The 18,196-nt window shown below is 45.3% G+C and overlaps 23 non-coding genes across 23 annotated transcripts; all 23 read left to right on the top strand.

Annotated features, from left to right (window-relative positions):
* Positions 1-325: 325 nt before the first annotated feature.
* On the top strand, positions 326-444 carry LOC142534746 (5S ribosomal RNA). Its single transcript, XR_012817172.1, has one exon. It is a non-coding gene; the product is annotated as a 5S ribosomal RNA (ribosomal RNA).
* A 684-nt stretch (positions 445-1,128) lies between these two features.
* On the top strand, positions 1,129-1,247 carry LOC142534734 (5S ribosomal RNA). Its single transcript, XR_012817160.1, has one exon. It is a non-coding gene; the product is annotated as a 5S ribosomal RNA (ribosomal RNA).
* A 682-nt stretch (positions 1,248-1,929) lies between these two features.
* On the top strand, positions 1,930-2,047 carry LOC142534743 (5S ribosomal RNA). Its single transcript, XR_012817169.1, has one exon. It is a non-coding gene; the product is annotated as a 5S ribosomal RNA (ribosomal RNA).
* A 683-nt stretch (positions 2,048-2,730) lies between these two features.
* Positions 2,731-2,849, top strand: LOC142534742 (5S ribosomal RNA). The gene has a single exon (XR_012817168.1). It is a non-coding gene; the product is annotated as a 5S ribosomal RNA (ribosomal RNA).
* A 682-nt stretch (positions 2,850-3,531) lies between these two features.
* On the top strand, positions 3,532-3,650 carry LOC142534744 (5S ribosomal RNA). The gene has a single exon (XR_012817170.1). It is a non-coding gene; the product is annotated as a 5S ribosomal RNA (ribosomal RNA).
* Positions 3,651-4,332: 682 nt separating this feature from the next.
* On the top strand, positions 4,333-4,451 carry LOC142534722 (5S ribosomal RNA). Its single transcript, XR_012817149.1, has one exon. It is a non-coding gene; the product is annotated as a 5S ribosomal RNA (ribosomal RNA).
* A 683-nt stretch (positions 4,452-5,134) lies between these two features.
* Positions 5,135-5,253, top strand: LOC142534741 (5S ribosomal RNA). The gene has a single exon (XR_012817167.1). It is a non-coding gene; the product is annotated as a 5S ribosomal RNA (ribosomal RNA).
* A 683-nt stretch (positions 5,254-5,936) lies between these two features.
* LOC142534740 (5S ribosomal RNA) lies at positions 5,937-6,055 on the top strand. The gene has a single exon (XR_012817166.1). It is a non-coding gene; the product is annotated as a 5S ribosomal RNA (ribosomal RNA).
* Positions 6,056-6,738: 683 nt separating this feature from the next.
* LOC142534710 (5S ribosomal RNA) lies at positions 6,739-6,857 on the top strand. Its single transcript, XR_012817136.1, has one exon. It is a non-coding gene; the product is annotated as a 5S ribosomal RNA (ribosomal RNA).
* A 685-nt stretch (positions 6,858-7,542) lies between these two features.
* Positions 7,543-7,661, top strand: LOC142534670 (5S ribosomal RNA). The gene has a single exon (XR_012817108.1). It is a non-coding gene; the product is annotated as a 5S ribosomal RNA (ribosomal RNA).
* A 684-nt stretch (positions 7,662-8,345) lies between these two features.
* LOC142534739 (5S ribosomal RNA) lies at positions 8,346-8,464 on the top strand. Its single transcript, XR_012817165.1, has one exon. It is a non-coding gene; the product is annotated as a 5S ribosomal RNA (ribosomal RNA).
* A 684-nt stretch (positions 8,465-9,148) lies between these two features.
* On the top strand, positions 9,149-9,267 carry LOC142534738 (5S ribosomal RNA). Its single transcript, XR_012817164.1, has one exon. It is a non-coding gene; the product is annotated as a 5S ribosomal RNA (ribosomal RNA).
* A 684-nt stretch (positions 9,268-9,951) lies between these two features.
* Positions 9,952-10,070, top strand: LOC142534737 (5S ribosomal RNA). Its single transcript, XR_012817163.1, has one exon. It is a non-coding gene; the product is annotated as a 5S ribosomal RNA (ribosomal RNA).
* A 684-nt stretch (positions 10,071-10,754) lies between these two features.
* LOC142534736 (5S ribosomal RNA) lies at positions 10,755-10,873 on the top strand. The gene has a single exon (XR_012817162.1). It is a non-coding gene; the product is annotated as a 5S ribosomal RNA (ribosomal RNA).
* A 684-nt stretch (positions 10,874-11,557) lies between these two features.
* On the top strand, positions 11,558-11,676 carry LOC142534735 (5S ribosomal RNA). Its single transcript, XR_012817161.1, has one exon. It is a non-coding gene; the product is annotated as a 5S ribosomal RNA (ribosomal RNA).
* Positions 11,677-12,360: 684 nt separating this feature from the next.
* Positions 12,361-12,479, top strand: LOC142534733 (5S ribosomal RNA). The gene has a single exon (XR_012817159.1). It is a non-coding gene; the product is annotated as a 5S ribosomal RNA (ribosomal RNA).
* Positions 12,480-13,163: 684 nt separating this feature from the next.
* Positions 13,164-13,282, top strand: LOC142534732 (5S ribosomal RNA). The gene has a single exon (XR_012817158.1). It is a non-coding gene; the product is annotated as a 5S ribosomal RNA (ribosomal RNA).
* Positions 13,283-13,966: 684 nt separating this feature from the next.
* LOC142534731 (5S ribosomal RNA) lies at positions 13,967-14,085 on the top strand. Its single transcript, XR_012817157.1, has one exon. It is a non-coding gene; the product is annotated as a 5S ribosomal RNA (ribosomal RNA).
* Positions 14,086-14,769: 684 nt separating this feature from the next.
* On the top strand, positions 14,770-14,888 carry LOC142534730 (5S ribosomal RNA). Its single transcript, XR_012817156.1, has one exon. It is a non-coding gene; the product is annotated as a 5S ribosomal RNA (ribosomal RNA).
* A 684-nt stretch (positions 14,889-15,572) lies between these two features.
* On the top strand, positions 15,573-15,691 carry LOC142534729 (5S ribosomal RNA). Its single transcript, XR_012817155.1, has one exon. It is a non-coding gene; the product is annotated as a 5S ribosomal RNA (ribosomal RNA).
* Positions 15,692-16,376: 685 nt separating this feature from the next.
* LOC142534728 (5S ribosomal RNA) lies at positions 16,377-16,495 on the top strand. The gene has a single exon (XR_012817154.1). It is a non-coding gene; the product is annotated as a 5S ribosomal RNA (ribosomal RNA).
* Positions 16,496-17,179: 684 nt separating this feature from the next.
* LOC142534727 (5S ribosomal RNA) lies at positions 17,180-17,298 on the top strand. The gene has a single exon (XR_012817153.1). It is a non-coding gene; the product is annotated as a 5S ribosomal RNA (ribosomal RNA).
* Positions 17,299-17,982: 684 nt separating this feature from the next.
* LOC142534726 (5S ribosomal RNA) lies at positions 17,983-18,101 on the top strand. Its single transcript, XR_012817152.1, has one exon. It is a non-coding gene; the product is annotated as a 5S ribosomal RNA (ribosomal RNA).
* The last annotated feature ends 95 nt before the right edge of the window (positions 18,102-18,196 follow it).

Genomic DNA, 18,196 nt, shown 5'->3' with positions numbered 1-18,196 from the left:
TCATCTTATTTTTTTTTCAATTTTCTGGGAACATTTAGCGATTTTTGTTGTCGTGAGCCGGTTTTGTGCGGAAGGGTATGACGCAGATTACTCCGGAGATGGTTAACTCATTAAAAACAATTATTTCAACAGTTTTAGCGATAATTTATGTAAAAGATCACGACACGAGGACATTTCAGGGAGGTCACCCATCCTAGCTATGGCATCGCGCCAGAACGCTTAACTTCATGGTTATGATAGGGCGAGAGCAGTGCCGCGTGTTGTCCATCGCCGCCCACTCCACACGTACTCGAGGTATATAAGAATAAACATCCCACGCAATGTCGGGTGCGATCATACCAGCACTAATGCACCGGATCCCATCAGAACTCCGAAGTTAAGCGTGCTTGGGCGAGAGCAGTACTAGGATGGGTGACCCACTGGAAAGTCCTCGTGTTGTACCCTTTTCTTGTTTTGCTATTTTTGATTACTCTTGTTGACAGACGATTTTCGGCTCAAATCATCTGAATCTTGATCGGCACCAGATAAGACATGTGAAATCAACGTAGCTCGGGCTCTGCCGGATTTGGACAAAATTGTAGCTAATTTGATTGTAAATGGGCAAACGAACGAGACTCATTACTCCGCAATGAGCTGGCGAGATTTTAGCCGAATTCCTTCTCTAAGACCCTCTAATTTGCGATTTTCCGCTTCTGTTAAGCTTCCGTTTCCTCGAGAAATCCGTTTAGGAAGTCCGAAATTCGATTTGATTCCATTTTATCGTATGCGAGGCATAATAATAGCTTTACATTCGCTATTTTCTTCTTCTTATTTTTTTTTCAATTTTCTGGGAACATTTAGCGATTTTTGTTGTCGTGAGCCGGTTCTGTGCGGAAGGGTATGACGCAGATTACTCCGGAGACGGTTAACTCATTAAAAACAATTATTTCGACTGTTTTCTCCTATAATTTACGTAAACGGTCGCGACACGAGGTCTTCCCAGGGAGGTCACCCATCCTAGCTCTGCCATCGCGCCAGAACGCTTAACTTCATGGTTATGATTGGGCGAGAGCAGTGCCGCGTGTTGTCCATCGCCGCCCGCTCCACACGTACTCGAGGGATATAAGAATAAACATCCCAATCAATGTCGGGTGCGATCATACCAGCACTAATGCACCGGATCCCATCAGAACTCCGAAGTTAAGCGTGCTTGGGCGAGAGCAGTACTAGGATGGGTGACCCCCTGGGAAGTCCTCGTGTTGCACCCCTTTTCGTGTTTTTCTATTTTTGATTACTTGTTGACAGACGATTTTCGGCTCAAATCATCTGAATCTCGATCGGGACCAGATAAGACATGTGAAATGAAAGTAGCTCGGGCACTGCCGGATTTGGACAAAATTGTAGGCTAATTTGATTGTAAACGGGCAAACGACGAGACTCATTACTACGCAATGAGCTGACGAGATTTTAGCCGAATTCCTTCTCTAAGACCCTCTAATTTGCGATTTACGCTTCTGTTAAGCTTTCGTTTCCTCGAGAAATCCGCTTAGGAAGTTCGAAATTCGATTTCGGTTCCATTTTATCGTATCCAGGCATAATAATAGCTTTACATTCGTTATTTCCTTCTTCTTATTTTTTTTTCTATTTTCTGGGAACATTTATCGATTTTTTGTTGTCGTGAGCCGGTTCTGTGCGGAAGGGTATGACGCAGATTACTCCGGAGACGGTTAACTCATTAAAACAAATTATTTGGACTGTTTTATCCATAATTTACGTAAACGGTCGCGACACGAGGTCTTCCCAGGGAGGTCACCCATCCTAGCTCTGCCATCGCGCCAGAACGCTTAACTTCATGGTTATGATTGGGCGAGAGCAGTGCCGCGTGTTGTCCATCGCCGCCCGCTCCACACGTACTCGAGGGATATAAGAATAAACATCCCACTCAATGTCGGGTGCGATCATACCAGCACTAATGCACCGGATCCCATCAGAACTCCGAAGTTAAGCGTGCTTGGGCGAGAGCAGTACTAGGATGGGTGACCCCCTGGAAGTCCTCGTGTTGCACCCTTTTTCGTGTTTTTCTATTTTTGATTACTTGTTGACAGACGATTTTCGGCTCAAATCATCTGAATCTCGATCGGGACCAGATAAGACATGTGAAATGAAAGTAGCTCGGGCACTGCCGGATTTGGACAAAATTGTAGGCTAATTTGATTGTAAACGGGCAAACGGACGAGACTCATTACTACGCAATGAGCTGACGAGATTTTAGCCGAATTCCTTCTCTAAGACCCTCTAATTTGCGATTTACCGCTTCTGTTAAGCTTTCGTTTCCTCGAGAAATCCGCTTAGGAAGTTCGAAATTCGATTCCGGTTCCATTTTATCGTATCCCAGGCATAATAATAGCTTTACATTCGTTATTTCCTTCTTCTATTTTTTTTTCTATTTTCTGGGAACATTTATCGATTTTTGTTGTCGTGAGCCGGTTCTGTGCGGAAGGGTATGACGCAGATTACTCCGGAGACGGTTAACTCATTAAAAACAATTATTTCGACTGTTTTATCCATAATTTACGTAAACGGTCGCGACACGAGGTCTTCCCAGGGAGGTCACCCATCCTAGCTCTGCCATCGCGCCAGAACGCTTAACTTCATGGTTCTGATTGGGCGAGAGCAGTGCCGCGTGTTGTCCATCGCCGCCCGCTCCACACGTACTCGAGGGATATAAGAATAAACATCCCACTCAATGTCGGGTGCGATCATACCAGCACTAATGCACCGGATCCCATCAGAACTCCGAAGTTAAGCGTGCTTGGGCGAGAGCAGTACTAGGATGGGTGACCCCCTGGGAAGTCCTCGTGTTGCACCCTTTTTCGTGTTTTTCTATTTTTGATTACTTGTTGACAGACGATTTTCGGCTCAAATCATCTGAATCTCGATCGGGACCAGATAAGACATGTGAAATGAAAGTAGCTCGGGCACTGCCGGATTTGGACAAAATTGTAGGCTAATTTGATTGTAAACGGGCAAACGGACGAGACTCATTACTACGCAATGAGCTGACGAGATTTTAGCCGAATTCCTTCTCTAAGACCCTCTAATTTGCGATTTACCGCTTCTGTTAAGCTTTCGTTTCCTCGAGAAATCCGCTTAGGAAGTTCGAAATTCGATTCCGGTTCCATTTTATCGTATCCCAGGCATAATAATAGCTTTACATTCGTTATTTCCTTCTTCTTATTTTTTTTCTATTTTCTGGGAACATTTATCGATTTTTGTTGTCGTGAGCCGGTTCTGTGCGGAAGGGTATGACGCAGATTACTCCGGAGACGGTTAACTCATTAAAAACAATTATTTCGACTGTTTTATCCATAATTTACGTAAACGATCGCGACACGAGGTCTTCCCAGGAGGTCACCCATCCTACCTCTGCCATCGCGCCAGAACGCTTAACTTCATGGTTATGATTGGGCGAGAGCAGTGCCGCGTGTTGTCCATCGCCGCCCACTCCACACGTACTCGAGGGATATAAGAATAAACATCCCACTCAATGTCGGGTGCGATCATACCAGCACTAATGCACCGGATCCCATCAGAACTCCGAAGTTAAGCGTGCTTGGGCGAGAGCAGTACTAGGATGGGTGACCCACTGGAAAGTCCTCGTGTTGCACCCTTTTCGTGTTTTTCTATTTTTGATTACTTGTTGACAGACGATTTTCGGCTCAAATCATCTGAATCTCGATCGGCACCAGATAAGACATGTGAAATGAAAGTAGCTCGGGCACTGCCGGATTTGGACAAAATTGTAGGCTAATTTGATTGTAAATGGGCAAACGGACGAGACTCATTACTACGCAATGAGCTGACGAGATTTTAGCCGAATTCCTTCTCTAAGACCCTCTAATTTGCGATTTACCGCTTCTGTTAAGCTTCGTTTCCTCGAGAAATCCGCTTAGGAAGTTCGAAATTCGATTCCGGTTCCATTTTATCGTATCCCAGGCATAATAATAGCTTTACATTCGTTATTTCCTTCTTCTTATTTTTTTTTCTATTTTCTGGGAACATTTATCGATTTTTGTTGTCGTGAGCCGGTTCTGTGCGGAAGGGTATGACGCAGATTACTCCGGAGACGGTTAACTCATTAAAAACAATTATTTCGACTGTTTTATCCATAATTTACGTAAACGGTCGCGACACGAGGTCTTCCCAGGGAGGTCACCCATCCTAGCTCTGCCATCGCGCCAGAACGCTTAACTTCATGGTTATGATTGGGCGAGAGCAGTGCCGCGTGTTGTCCATCGCCGCCCGCTCCACACGTACTCGAGGGATATAAGAATAAACATCCCACTCAATGTCGGGTGCGATCATACCAGCACTAATGCACCGGATCCCATCAGAACTCCGAAGTTAAGCGTGCTTGGGCGAGAGCAGTACTAGGATGGGTGACCCCCTGGGAAGTCCTCGTGTTGCACCCCTTTTCGTGTTTTTCTATTTTTGATTACTTGTTGACAGACGATTTTCGGCTCAAATCATCTGAATCTCGATCGGGACCAGATAAGACATGTGAAATGAAAGTAGCTCGGGCACTGCCGGATTTGGACAAAATTGTAGGCTAATTTGATTGTAAACGGGCAAACGGACGAGACTCATTACTACGCAATGAGCTGACGAGATTTTAGCCGAATTCCTTCTCTAAGACCCTCTAATTTGCGATTTACCGCTTCTGTTAAGCTTTCGTTTCCTCGAGAAATCCGCTTAGGAAGTTCGAAATTCGATTCCGGTTCCATTTTATCGTATCCCAGGCATAATAATAGCTTTACATTCGTTATTTCCTTCTTCTTATTTTTTTTCTATTTTCTGGGAACATTTATCGATTTTTGTTGTCGTGAGCCGGTTCTGTGCGGAAGGGTATGACGCAGATTACTCCGGAGACGGTTAACTCATTAAAAACAATTATTTCGACTGTTTTATCCATAATTTACGTAAACGATCGCGACACGAGGTCTTCCCAGGGAGGTCACCCATCCTAGCTCTGCCATCGCGCCAGAACGCTTAACTTCATGGTTATGATTGGGCGAGAGCAGTGCCGCGTGTTGTCCATCGCCGCCCGCTCCACACGTACTCGAGGGATATAAGAATAAACATCCCACTCAATGTCGGGTGCGATCATACCAGCACTAATGCACCGGATCCCATCAGAACTCCGAAGTTAAGCGTGCTTGGGCGAGAGCAGTACTAGGATGGGTGACCCCCTGGGAAGTCCTCGTGTTGCACCCTTTTTCGTGTTTTTCTATTTTTGATTACTTGTTGACAGACGATTTTCGGCTCAAATCATCTGAATCTCGATCGGGACCAGATAAGACATGTGAAATGAAAGTAGCTCGGGCACTGCCGGATTTGGACAAAATTGTAGGCTAATTTGATTGTAAACGGGCAAACGGACGAGACTCATTACTACGCAATGAGCTGACGAGATTTTAGCCGAATTCCTTCTCTAAGACCCTCTAATTTGCGATTTACCGCTTCTGTTAAGCTTTCGTTTCCTCGAGAAATCCGCTTAGGAAGTTCGAAATTCGATTCCGGTTCCATTTTATCGTATCCCAGGCATAATAATAGCTTTACATTCGTTATTTCCTTCTTCTTATTTTTTTTTCTATTTTCTGGGAACATTTATCGATTTTTGTTGTCGTGAGCCGGTTCTGTGCGGAAGGGTATGACGCAGATTACTCCGGAGACGGTTAACTCATTAAAAACAATTATTTCGACTGTTTTATCCATAATTTACGTAAACGATCGCGACACGAGGTCTTCCAGGGAGGTCACCCATCCTAGCTCTGCCATCGCGCCAGAACGCTTAACTTCATGGTTATGATTGGGCGAGAGCAGTGCCGCGTGTTGTCCATCGCCGCCCGCTCCACACGTACTCGAGGGATATAAGAATAAACATCCCACTCAATGTCGGGTGCGATCATACCAGCACTAATGCACCGGATCCCATCAGAACTCCGAAGTTAAGCGTGCTTGGGCGAGAGCAGTACTAGGATGGGTGACCCCCTGGGAAGTCCTCGTGTTGCACCCTTTTTCGTGTTTTTCTATTTTTGATTACTTGTTGACAGACGATTTTCGGCTCAAATCATCTGAATCTCGATCGGGACCAGATAAGACATGTGAAATGAAAGTAGCTCGGGCACTGCCGGATTTGGACAAAATTGTAGGCTAATTTGATTGTAAACGGGCAAACGGACGAGACTCATTACTACGCAATGAGCTGACGAGATTTTAGCCGAATTCCTTCTCTAAGACCCTCTAATTTGCGATTTACCGCTTCTGTTAAGCTTTCGTTTCCTCGAGAAATCCGCTTAGGAAGTTCGAAATTCGATTCCGGTTCCATTTTATCGTATCCCAGGCATAATAATAGCTTTACATTCGTTATTTCCTTCTTCTTATTTTTTTTCTATTTTCTGGGAACATTTATCGATTTTTGTTGTCGTGAGCCGGTTCTGTGCGGAAGGGTATGACGCAGATTACTCCGGAGACGGTTAACTCATTAAAAACAATTATTTCGACTGTTTTATCCATAATTTACGTAAACGATCGCGACACGAGGTCTTCCCAGGGAGGTCACCCATCCTAGCTCTGCCATCGCGCCAGAACGCTTAACTTCATGGTTATGATTGGGCGAGAGCAGTGCCGCGTGTTGTCCATCGCCGCCCGCTCCACACGTACTCGAGGGATATAAGAATAAACATCCCACTCAATGTCGGGTGCGATCATACCAGCACTAATGCACCGGATCCCATCAGAACTCCGAAGTTAAGCGTGCTTGGGCGAGAGCAGTACTAGGATGGGTGACCCCCTGGGAAGTCCTCGTGTTGCACCCCTTTTTCGTGTTTTTCTATTTTTGATTACTTGTTGACAGACGATTTTCGGCTCAAATCATCTGAATCTCGATCGGGACCAGATAAGACATGTGAAATGAAAGTAGCTCGGGCACTGCCGGATTTGGACAAAATTGTAGGCTAATTTGATTGTAAACGGGCAAACGGACGAGACTCATTACTACGCAATGAGCTGACGAGATTTTAGCCGAATTCCTTCTCTAAGACCCTCTAATTTGCGATTTACCGCTTCTGTTAAGCTTTCGTTTCCTCGAGAAATCCGCTTAGGAAGTTCGAAATTCGATTCCGGTTCCATTTTATCGTATCCCAGGCATAATAATAGCTTTACATTCGTTATTTCCTTCTTCTTATTTTTTTTTCTATTTTCTGGGAACATTTATCGATTTTTGTTGTCGTGAGCCGGTTCTGTGCGGAAGGGTATGACGCAGATTACTCCGGAGACGGTTAACTCATTAAAAACAATTATTTCGACTGTTTTATCCATAATTTACGTAAACGGTCGCGACACGAGGTCTTCCCAGGGAGGTCACCCATCCTAGCTCTGCCATCGCGCCAGAACGCTTAACTTCATGGTTATGATTGGGCGAGAGCAGTGCCGCGTGTTGTCCATCGCCGCCCGCTCCACACGTACTCGAGGGATATAAGAATAAACATCCCACTCAATGTCGGGTGCGATCATACCAGCACTAATGCACCGGATCCCATCAGAACTCCGAAGTTAAGCGTGCTTGGGCGAGAGCAGTACTAGGATGGGTGACCCCCTGGGAAGTCCTCGTGTTGCACCCCTTTTCGTGTTTTTCTATTTTTGATTACTTGTTGACAGACGATTTTCGGCTCAAATCATCTGAATCTCGATCGGGACCAGATAAGACATGTGAAATGAAAGTAGCTCGGGCACTGCCGGATTTGGACAAAATTGTAGGCTAATTTGATTGTAAACGGGCAAACGGACGAGACTCATTACTACGCAATGAGCTGACGAGATTTTAGCCGAATTCCTTCTCTAAGACCCTCTAATTTGCGATTTAACGCTTCTGTTAAGCTTTCGTTTCCTCGAGAAATCCGCTTAGGAAGTTCGAAATTCGATTCCGGTTCCATTTTATCGTATCCCAGGCATAATAATAGCTTTACATTCGTTATTTCCTTCTTCTTATTTTTTTTTCTATTTTCTGGGAACATTTATCGATTTTTGTTGTCGTGAGCCGGTTCTGTGCGGAAGGGTATGACGCAGATTACTCCGGAGACGGTTAACTCATTAAAAACAATTATTTCGACTGTTTTATCCATAATTTACGTAAACGGTCGCGACACGAGGTCTTCCCAGGGAGGTCACCCATCCTAGCTCTGCCATCGCGCCAGAACGCTTAACTTCATGGTTATGATTGGGCGAGAGCAGTGCCGCGTGTTGTCCATCGCCGCCCGCTCCACACGTACTCGAGGGATATAAGAATAAACATCCCACTCAATGTCGGGTGCGATCATACCAGCACTAATGCACCGGATCCCATCAGAACTCCGAAGTTAAGCGTGCTTGGGCGAGAGCAGTACTAGGATGGGTGACCCCCTGGGAAGTCCTCGTGTTGCACCCTTTTTCGTGTTTTTCTATTTTTGATTACTTGTTGACAGACGATTTTCGGCTCAAATCATCTGAATCTCGATCGGGACCAGATAAGACATGTGAAATGAAAGTAGCTCGGGCACTGCCGGATTTGGACAAAATTGTAGGCTAATTTGATTGTAAACGGGCAAACGGACGAGACTCATTACTACGCAATGAGCTGACGAGATTTTAGCCGAATTCCTTCTCTAAGACCCTCTAATTTGCGATTTACCGCTTCTGTTAAGCTTTCGTTTCCTCGAGAAATCCGCTTAGGAAGTTCGAAATTCGATTCCGGTTCCATTTTATCGTATCCCAGGCATAATAATAGCTTTACATTCGTTATTTCCTTCTTCTTATTTTTTTTTCTATTTTCTGGGAACATTTATCGATTTTTGTTGTCGTGAGCCGGTTCTGTGCGGAAGGGTATGACGCAGATTACTCCGGAGACGGTTAACTCATTAAAAACAATTATTTCGACTGTTTTATCCATAATTTACGTAAACGGTCGCGACACGAGGTCTTCCCAGGGAGGTCACCCATCCTAGCTCTGCCATCGCGCCAGAACGCTTAACTTCATGGTTATGATTGGGCGAGAGCAGTGCCGCGTGTTGTCCATCGCCGCCCGCTCCACACGTACTCGAGGGATATAAGAATAAACATCCCACTCAATGTCGGGTGCGATCATACCAGCACTAATGCACCGGATCCCATCAGAACTCCGAAGTTAAGCGTGCTTGGGCGAGAGCAGTACTAGGATGGGTGACCCCCTGGGAAGTCCTCGTGTTGCACCCTTTTTCGTGTTTTTCTATTTTTGATTACTTGTTGACAGACGATTTTCGGCTCAAATCATCTGAATCTCGATCGGGACCAGATAAGACATGTGAAATGAAAGTAGCTCGGGCACTGCCGGATTTGGACAAAATTGTAGGCTAATTTGATTGTAAACGGGCAAACGGACGAGACTCATTACTACGCAATGAGCTGACGAGATTTTAGCCGAATTCCTTCTCTAAGACCCTCTAATTTGCGATTTACCGCTTCTGTTAAGCTTTCGTTTCCTCGAGAAATCCGCTTAGGAAGTTCGAAATTCGATTCCGGTTCCATTTTATCGTATCCCAGGCATAATAATAGCTTTACATTCGTTATTTCCTTCTTCTTATTTTTTTTTCTATTTTCTGGGAACATTTATCGATTTTTGTTGTCGTGAGCCGGTTCTGTGCGGAAGGGTATGACGCAGATTACTCCGGAGACGGTTAACTCATTAAAAACAATTATTTCGACTGTTTTATCCATAATTTACGTAAACGGTCGCGACACGAGGTCTTCCCAGGGAGGTCACCCATCCTAGCTCTGCCATCGCGCCAGAACGCTTAACTTCATGGTTATGATTGGGCGAGAGCAGTGCCGCGTGTTGTCCATCGCCGCCCGCTCCACACGTACTCGAGGGATATAAGAATAAACATCCCACTCAATGTCGGGTGCGATCATACCAGCACTAATGCACCGGATCCCATCAGAACTCCGAAGTTAAGCGTGCTTGGGCGAGAGCAGTACTAGGATGGGTGACCCCCTGGGAAGTCCTCGTGTTGCACCCTTTTTCGTGTTTTTCTATTTTTGATTACTTGTTGACAGACGATTTTCGGCTCAAATCATCTGAATCTCGATCGGGACCAGATAAGACATGTGAAATGAAAGTAGCTCGGGCACTGCCGGATTTGGACAAAATTGTAGGCTAATTTGATTGTAAACGGGCAAACGGACGAGACTCATTACTACGCAATGAGCTGACGAGATTTTAGCCGAATTCCTTCTCTAAGACCCTCTAATTTGCGATTTACCGCTTCTGTTAAGCTTTCGTTTCCTCGAGAAATCCGCTTAGGAAGTTCGAAATTCGATTCCGGTTCCATTTTATCGTATCCCAGGCATAATAATAGCTTTACATTCGTTATTTCCTTCTTCTTATTTTTTTTTCTATTTTCTGGGAACATTTATCGATTTTTGTTGTCGTGAGCCGGTTCTGTGCGGAAGGGTATGACGCAGATTACTCCGGAGACGGTTAACTCATTAAAAACAATTATTTCGACTGTTTTATCCATAATTTACGTAAACGGTCGCGACACGAGGTCTTCCCAGGGAGGTCACCCATCCTAGCTCTGCCATCGCGCCAGAACGCTTAACTTCATGGTTATGATTGGGCGAGAGCAGTGCCGCGTGTTGTCCATCGCCGCCCGCTCCACACGTACTCGAGGGATATAAGAATAAACATCCCACTCAATGTCGGGTGCGATCATACCAGCACTAATGCACCGGATCCCATCAGAACTCCGAAGTTAAGCGTGCTTGGGCGAGAGCAGTACTAGGATGGGTGACCCCCTGGGAAGTCCTCGTGTTGCACCCTTTTTCGTGTTTTTCTATTTTTGATTACTTGTTGACAGACGATTTTCGGCTCAAATCATCTGAATCTCGATCGGGACCAGATAAGACATGTGAAATGAAAGTAGCTCGGGCACTGCCGGATTTGGACAAAATTGTAGGCTAATTTGATTGTAAACGGGCAAACGGACGAGACTCATTACTACGCAATGAGCTGACGAGATTTTAGCCGAATTCCTTCTCTAAGACCCTCTAATTTGCGATTTACCGCTTCTGTTAAGCTTTCGTTTCCTCGAGAAATCCGCTTAGGAAGTTCGAAATTCGATTCCGGTTCCATTTTATCGTATCCCAGGCATAATAATAGCTTTACATTCGTTATTTCCTTCTTCTTATTTTTTTTTCTATTTTCTGGGAACATTTATCGATTTTTGTTGTCGTGAGCCGGTTCTGTGCGGAAGGGTATGACGCAGATTACTCCGGAGACGGTTAACTCATTAAAAACAATTATTTCGACTGTTTTATCCATAATTTACGTAAACGGTCGCGACACGAGGTCTTCCCAGGGAGGTCACCCATCCTAGCTCTGCCATCGCGCCAGAACGCTTAACTTCATGGTTATGATTGGGCGAGAGCAGTGCCGCGTGTTGTCCATCGCCGCCCGCTCCACACGTACTCGAGGGATATAAGAATAAACATCCCACTCAATGTCGGGTGCGATCATACCAGCACTAATGCACCGGATCCCATCAGAACTCCGAAGTTAAGCGTGCTTGGGCGAGAGCAGTACTAGGATGGGTGACCCCCTGGGAAGTCCTCGTGTTGCACCCTTTTTCGTGTTTTTCTATTTTTGATTACTTGTTGACAGACGATTTTCGGCTCAAATCATCTGAATCTCGATCGGGACCAGATAAGACATGTGAAATGAAAGTAGCTCGGGCACTGCCGGATTTGGACAAAATTGTAGGCTAATTTGATTGTAAACGGGCAAACGGACGAGACTCATTACTACGCAATGAGCTGACGAGATTTTAGCCGAATTCCTTCTCTAAGACCCTCTAATTTGCGATTTAACGCTTCTGTTAAGCTTTCGTTTCCTCGAGAAATCCGCTTAGGAAGTTCGAAATTCGATTCCGGTTCCATTTTATCGTATCCCAGGCATAATAATAGCTTTACATTCGTTATTTCCTTCTTCTTATTTTTTTTTCTATTTTCTGGGAACATTTATCGATTTTTGTTGTCGTGAGCCGGTTCTGTGCGGAAGGGTATGACGCAGATTACTCCGGAGACGGTTAACTCATTAAAAACAATTATTTCGACTGTTTTATCCATAATTTACGTAAACGGTCGCGACACGAGGTCTTCCCAGGGAGGTCACCCATCCTAGCTCTGCCATCGCGCCAGAACGCTTAACTTCATGGTTATGATTGGGCGAGAGCAGTGCCGCGTGTTGTCCATCGCCGCCCGCTCCACACGTACTCGAGGGATATAAGAATAAACATCCCACTCAATGTCGGGTGCGATCATACCAGCACTAATGCACCGGATCCCATCAGAACTCCGAAGTTAAGCGTGCTTGGGCGAGAGCAGTACTAGGATGGGTGACCCCCTGGGAAGTCCTCGTGTTGCACCCTTTTTCGTGTTTTTCTATTTTTGATTACTTGTTGACAGACGATTTTCGGCTCAAATCATCTGAATCTCGATCGGGACCAGATAAGACATGTGAAATGAAAGTAGCTCGGGCACTGCCGGATTTGGACAAAATTGTAGGCTAATTTGATTGTAAACGGGCAAACGGACGAGACTCATTACTACGCAATGAGCTGACGAGATTTTAGCCGAATTCCTTCTCTAAGACCCTCTAATTTGCGATTTACCGCTTCTGTTAAGCTTTCGTTTCCTCGAGAAATCCGCTTAGGAAGTTCGAAATTCGATTCCGGTTCCATTTTATCGTATCCCAGGCATAATAATAGCTTTACATTCGTTATTTCCTTCTTCTTATTTTTTTTTCTATTTTCTGGGAACATTTATCGATTTTTGTTGTCGTGAGCCGGTTCTGTGCGGAAGGGTATGACGCAGATTACTCCGGAGACGGTTAACTCATTAAAAACAATTATTTCGACTGTTTTATCCATAATTTACGTAAACGGTCGCGACACGAGGTCTTCCCAGGGAGGTCACCCATCCTAGCTCTGCCATCGCGCCAGAACGCTTAACTTCATGGTTATGATTGGGCGAGAGCAGTGCCGCGTGTTGTCCATCGCCGCCCGCTCCACACGTACTCGAGGGATATAAGAATAAACATCCCACTCAATGTCGGGTGCGATCATACCAGCACTAATGCACCGGATCCCATCAGAACTCCGAAGTTAAGCGTGCTTGGGCGAGAGCAGTACTAGGATGGGTGACCCCCTGGGAAGTCCTCGTGTTGCACCCTTTTTCGTGTTTTTCTATTTTTGATTACTTGTTGACAGACGATTTTCGGCTCAAATCATCTGAATCTCGATCGGGACCAGATAAGACATGTGAAATGAAAGTAGCTCGGGCACTGCCGGATTTGGACAAAATTGTAGGCTAATTTGATTGTAAACGGGCAAACGGACGAGACTCATTACTACGCAATGAGCTGACGAGATTTTAGCCGAATTCCTTCTCTAAGACCCTCTAATTTGCGATTTACCGCTTCTGTTAAGCTTTCGTTTCCTCGAGAAATCCGCTTAGGAAGTTCGAAATTCGATTCCGGTTCCATTTTATCGTATCCCAGGCATAATAATAGCTTTACATTCGTTATTTCCTTCTTCTTATTTTTTTTTCTATTTTCTGGGAACATTTATCGATTTTTGTTGTCGTGAGCCGGTTCTGTGCGGAAGGGTATGACGCAGATTACTCCGGAGACGGTTAACTCATTAAAAACAATTATTTCGACTGTTTTATCCATAATTTACGTAAACGGTCGCGACACGAGGTCTTCCCAGGGAGGTCACCCATCCTAGCTCTGCCATCGCGCCAGAACGCTTAACTTCATGGTTATGATTGGGCGAGAGCAGTGCCGCGTGTTGTCCATCGCCGCCCGCTCCACACGTACTCGAGGGATATAAGAATAAACATCCCACTCAATGTCGGGTGCGATCATACCAGCACTAATGCACCGGATCCCATCAGAACTCCGAAGTTAAGCGTGCTTGGGCGAGAGCAGTACTAGGATGGGTGACCCCCTGGGAAGTCCTCGTGTTGCACCCTTTTTCGTGTTTTTCTATTTTTGATTACTTGTTGACAGACGATTTTCGGCTCAAATCATCTGAATCTCGATCGGGACCAGATAAGACATGTGAAATGAAAGTAGCTCGGGCACTGCCGGATTTGGACAAAATTGTAGGCTAATTTGATTGTAAACGGGCAAACGGACGAGACTCATTACTACGCAATGAGCTGACGAGATTTTAGCCGAATTCCTTCTCTAAGACCCTCTAATTTGCGATTTACCGCTTCTGTTAAGCTTTCGTTTCCTCGAGAAATCCGCTTAGGAAGTTCGAAATTCGATTCCGGTTCCATTTTATCGTATCCCAGGCATAATAATAGCTTTACATTCGTTATTTCCTTCTTCTTATTTTTTTTTCTATTTTCTGGGAACATTTATCGATTTTTGTTGTCGTGAGCCGGTTCTGTGCGGAAGGGTATGACGCAGATTACTCCGGAGACGGTTAACTCATTAAAAACAATTATTTCGACTGTTTTATCCATAATTTACGTAAACGGTCGCGACACGAGGTCTTCCCAGGGAGGTCACCCATCCTAGCTCTGCCATCGCGCCAGAACGCTTAACTTCATGGTTATGATTGGGCGAGAGCAGTGCCGCGTGTTGTCCATCGCCGCCCGCTCCACACGTACTCGAGGGATATAAGAATAAACATCCCACTCAATGTCGGGTGCGATCATACCAGCACTAATGCACCGGATCCCATCAGAACTCCGAAGTTAAGCGTGCTTGGGCGAGAGCAGTACTAGGATGGGTGACCCCCTGGGAAGTCCTCGTGTTGCACCCTTTTTCGTGTTTTTCTATTTTTGATTACTTGTTGACAGACGATTTTCGGCTCAAATCATCTGAATCTCGATCGGGACCAGATAAGACATGTGAAATGAAAGTAGCTCGGGCACTGCCGGATTTGGACAAAATTGTAGGCTAATTTGATTGTAAACGGGCAAACGGACGAGACTCATTACTACGCAATGAGCTGACGAGATTTTAGCCGAATTCCTTCTCTAAGACCCTCTAATTTGCGATTTACCGCTTCTGTTAAGCTTTCGTTTCCTCGAGAAATCCGCTTAGGAAGTTCGAAATTCGATTCCGGTTCCATTTTATCGTATCCCAGGCATAATAATAGCTTTACATTCGTTATTTCCTTCTTCTTATTTTTTTTTCTATTTTCTGGGAACATTTATCGATTTTTGTTGTCGTGAGCCGGTTCTGTGCGGAAGGGTATGACGCAGATTACTCCGGAGACGGTTAACTCATTAAAAACAATTATTTCGACTGTTTTATCCATAATTTACGTAAACGGTCGCGACACGAGGTCTTCCCAGGGAGGTCACCCATCCTAGCTCTGCCATCGCGCCAGAACGCTTAACTTCATGGTTATGATTGGGCGAGAGCAGTGCCGCGTGTTGTCCATCGCCGCCCGCTCCACACGTACTCGAGGGATATAAGAATAAACATCCCACTCAATGTCGGGTGCGATCATACCAGCACTAATGCACCGGATCCCATCAGAACTCCGAAGTTAAGCGTGCTTGGGCGAGAGCAGTACTAGGATGGGTGACCCCCTGGGAAGTCCTCGTGTTGCACCCTTTTTCGTGTTTTTCTATTTTTGATTACTTGTTGACAGACGATTTTCGGCTCAAATCATCTGAATCTCGATCGGGACCAGATAAGACATGTGAAATGAAAGTAGCTCGGGCACTGCCGGATTTGGACAAAATTGTAGGCTAATTTGATTGTAAACGGGCAAACGGACGAGACTCATTACTACGCAATGAGCTGACGAGATTTTAGCCGAATTCCTTCTCTAAGACCCTCTAATTTGCGATTTAACGCTTCTGTTAAGCTTTCGTTTCCTCGAGAAATCCGCTTAGGAAGTTCGAAATTCGATTCCGGTTCCATTTTATCGTATCCCAGGCATAATAATAGCTTTACATTCGTTATTTCCTTCTTCTTATTTTTTTTTCTATTTTCTGGGAACATTTATCGATTTTTGTTGTCGTGAGCCGGTTCTGTGCGGAAGGGTATGACGCAGATTACTCCGGAGACGGTTAACTCATTAAAAACAATTATTTCGACTGTTTTATCCATAATTTACGTAAACGATCGCGACACGAGGTCTTCCCAGGGAGGTCACCCATCCTAGCCTCTGCCATCGCGCCAGAACGCTTAACTTCATGGTTATGATTGGGCGAGAGCAGTGCCGCGTGTTGTCCATCGCCGCCCGCTCCACACGTACTCGAGGGATATAAGAATAAACATCCCACTCAATGTCGGGTGCGATCATACCAGCACTAATGCACCGGATCCCATCAGAACTCCGAAGTTAAGCGTGCTTGGGCGAGAGCAGTACTAGGATGGGTGACCCCCTGGGAAGTCCTCGTGTTGCACCCTTTTTCGTGTTTTTCTATTTTTGATTACTTGTTGACAGACGATTTTCGGCTCAAATCATCTGAATCTCGATCGGGACCAGATAAGACATGTGAAATGAAAGTAGCTCGGGCACTGCCGGATTTGGACAAAATTGTAGGCTAATTTGATTGTAAACGGGCAAACGGACGAGACTCATTACTACGCAATGAGCTGACGAGATTTTAGCCGAATTCCTTCTCTAAGACCCTCTAATTTGCGATTTACCGCTTCTGTTAAGCTTTCGTTTCCTCGAGAAATCCGCTTAGGAAGTTCGAAATTCGATTCCGGTTCCATTTTATCGTATCCCAGGCATAATAATAGCTTTACATTCGTTATTTCCTTCTTCTTATTTTTTTTTCTATTTTCTGGGAACATTTATCGATTTTTGTTGTCGTGAGCCGGTTCTGTGCGGAAGGGTATGACGCAGATTACTCCGGAGACGGTTAACTCATTAAAAACAATTATTTCGACTGTTTTATCCATAATTTACGTAAACGATCGCGACACGAGGTCTTCCCAGGGAGGTCACCCATCCTAGCTCTGCCATCGCGCCAGAACGCTTAACTTCATGGTTATGATTGGGCGAGAGCAGTGCCGCGTGTTGTCCATCGCCGCCCGCTCCACACGTACTCGAGGGATATAAGAATAAACATCCCACTCAATGTCGGGTGCGATCATACCAGCACTAATGCACCGGATCCCATCAGAACTCCGAAGTTAAGCGTGCTTGGGCGAGAGCAGTACTAGGATGGGTGACCCCCTGGGAAGTCCTCGTGTTGCACCCTTTTTCGTGTTTTTCTATTTTTGATTACTTGTTGACAGACGATTTTCGGCTCAAATCATCTGAATCTCGATCGGGACCAGATAAGACATGTGAAATGAAAGTAGCTCGGGCACTGCCGGATTTGGACAAAATTGTAGGCTAATTTGATTGTAAACGGGCAAACGGACGAGACTCATTACTACGCAATGAGCTGACGAGATTTTAGCCGAATTCCTTCTCTAAGACCCTCTAATTTGCGATTTACCGCTTCTGTTAAGCTTTCGTTTCCTCGAGAAATCCGCTTAGGAAGTTCGAAATTCGATTCCGGTTCCATTTTATCGTATCCCAGGCATAATAATAGCTTTACATTCGTTATTTCCTTCTTCTTATTTTTTTTTCTATTTTCTGGGAACATTTATCGATTTTTGTTGTCGTGAGCCGGTTCTGTGCGGAAGGGTATGACGCAGATTACTCCGGAGACGGTTAACTCATTAAAAACAATTATTTCGACTGTTTTATCCATAATTTACGTAAACGGTCGCGACACGAGGTCTTCCCAGGGAGGTCACCCATCCTAGCTCTGCCATCGCGCCAGAACGCTTAACTTCATGGTTATGATTGGGCGAGAGCAGTGCCGCGTGTTGTCCATCGCCGCCCGCTCCACACGTACTCGAGGGATATAAGAATAAACATCCCACTCAATGTCGGGTGCGATCATACCAGCACTAATGCACCGGATCCCATCAGAACTCCGAAGTTAAGCGTGCTTGGGCGAGAGCAGTACTAGGATGGGTGACCCCCTGGGAAGTCCTCGTGTTGCACCCTTTTTCGTGTTTTTCTATTTTTGATTACTTGTTGACAGACGATTTTCGGCTCAAATCATCTGAATCTCGATCGGGACCAGATAAGACATGTGAAAT

Source organism: Primulina tabacum, unplaced genomic scaffold (genome assembly GCF_025594145.1).
Source record: "Primulina tabacum isolate GXHZ01 unplaced genomic scaffold, ASM2559414v2 Contig677, whole genome shotgun sequence".
In the NCBI taxonomy this organism is placed as follows: Eukaryota; Viridiplantae; Streptophyta; class Magnoliopsida; order Lamiales; family Gesneriaceae; genus Primulina; species Primulina tabacum.
This window is presented reverse-complemented; position numbering and strand designations above follow the sequence as displayed.